Below are 2,414 nucleotides of genomic sequence, written 5' to 3' on the forward strand. Positions count from 1 at the left end.
AAAAATTAAATACTTTTATTGGGGGCTCTTACAGCTGTTATCACAATCCATACAGTCATCCATTGTGTCAAGCACATTTGTACATTTGTTGCCATCATCCTCCTCAAAGCATGTTCTTTCTACTTGAGCCTTTGATATTGGCTCCTCATTTTTTCCCTCCACCACCCTCCCTCCCATAGTTTCATTTCTTAAATGCTCCTTCCATGAGCATTAATTATGGACCCAAGTAAAAAGAAATCCTTGACAACTTCAATCTTTTCTCAGTTTATCATGATGCTGTCTATTGGTCCACTTGCGAAGATTTTGGTTTTCTTTACATTGAGTTTCAATCCACCCTGAAGGCTGTAATCCTTGATCTTCATCAGCAAGTGCTTCAGATCCTCTTTGATTTCAGTACACAAGGTTAGTCATTTGTACATTGCAAGTTGTTATAATGAACTTTCCTCAATCCTGATGCTGTGCTCTTCTTCCTATATAGTTCGGCTTCTTTGATGATTTGTTCAGCACACAGACTGAAACAGTATAGTGAAAGGCTGCAATCCTGATGCACGCCTTTCTGGATTTGTAACCATGCTGTATCTGCAATAAACAACACTGGAGGTGGACATCTCTGAACTCCTCTGGCTTCCCCATCGCCATGACGCACGAGTGAGACGCACTCCCTCGCTCAATCCTTCTTTACCTAGTCTCATGGCACTGTATTTCTATGCTGAGTTCGATGATTCATTCCATTGGCCACACAGAACTCACAGACAATAATCACAATTAAGGGAGCTTATTGGGGAAGTTAGGAGAAAGACAGGGCTTTTTATTTCTGTAAAGAGTTACAGTCTTAGAAACTCACAGGGACATGAGTCAGCATCGTCCTATAGAGTTGCTATGGCAGTGAGTTTTTTTGTTTTGGTTTGGTTTTAGGAAAATTGATAAGTTACCACAAGTCAGGATCAGCAAACAGTAAGGATACAGTCACTGGTTCACAGCAACAAGGCTCCTCGGCCAGCAGCCAAGTCTCTCTGGTTCTCAGTCTGTCAGCTACATGGTCCCTTGGCTGTTGCCTCCATGGGCCAGGAAGCAGACGGCCTGTTGTTTTGCCTCACAGTTTCTTAGTCTCAGGCCAGATGGGGGGAAGGTACCCTGGAGTCTTGGCGCTGTTTCTCTGAGTTGTCCGAGCCCCAATCTCTGGTGCATTTGGTCTTGGTGGCCTCCGCCACTGCAGACAGAGACCTTGGACACGCTCTTCCAAACAGTCCGGGGCTTTCTCTCATGCTATTGCTTCAAAGATGACTCATCCTTGTAGCCAGGGGCATGATAACAAAAATGAAACAATCATCTCTATTACTGTTGCACATGCCCGATTGGCATCATCCCACCCAATCATTTGGTGGGAGTTACCGAGACTTGGGTGGAAAAGCCATATTATGAAATTTCACTCCCCTTGTGGCTTGAATGACTACCTCTTGGTTCGTGGACAGGTTCCATCTGAGCACAACGAAATGTTCTGGAATCCCCATTCTTTGTAATGTTATACGTTGTTTCTTATGAGCCACACCGTCTAATGACTTTGCATAGTCAATAAAACACATGTAAGCATCTTTCTGGAATTCTCTGCTTGCAGCTAAGACTTATGTGATATCTGCAATATTCTTTGTTCCATATTCCCTTCTGAATCCACATGAATTACTGGTATTTCCCTGTTGATTACTGCTGCAACCATTTAAAAATTACCTTCAGCAAAATTTTACTTGCATGTGATATGACTGATATGATTTAATAATGTCCACATTTTCTTGGATCACATTTTTTTGGAATGGGCACCATAATGGATCTCTTCTGGTTGATTGGCCAGTGGGGTAGTTACATATCTGGTGTCAACTTGAGACTATTAAGAGTGAAGGGGTGTCAACCAGGTCACACAGCTTGATTACCTCATTTGGAGGCAGTACAGAGATAAATAGCTCACTGGAGGTGGGACACAGGTTCCCTATGAGACATTCCTGTTGACAAGCCACATGGAGCAAGGCTGATGGAGACAGAGCCCTAGAGCTGGAGGAGCCACATAGAGACCCATGCCACCTGAGATGCTTCTACCACCATTGAATCCACAAGAATTTCCACCCACTGGCCTGTGATCTTCCTGAATTCAGCACCACTGCATGTGCTGTGTAAGTCTGAAGAGGAATTTATAAACTGGTATTGGACATATGGGCTAATATCGGACTTACGGACTTGATCTGGACAGGGCTGGGGTGTTTTCTCAATATGAAATTTCTCTTTTATATGAAGCTCTTTCTTTTTTTTCTAATCATTTTATTGGGGGCTCATACAACTCTTATCACAATCCATACATACATACATTGTCTCAGCACATTTGTACATATGTTGCCATCATTGTTTTCAAAGTATTTTCCTTCTAC

This window comes from Echinops telfairi, unplaced genomic scaffold, assembly GCF_000313985.2.
Source record: "Echinops telfairi isolate 266 unplaced genomic scaffold, ASM31398v2 ScPeMD7_3;HRSCAF=10, whole genome shotgun sequence".
Taxonomy (NCBI): domain Eukaryota; kingdom Metazoa; phylum Chordata; class Mammalia; order Afrosoricida; family Tenrecidae; genus Echinops; species Echinops telfairi.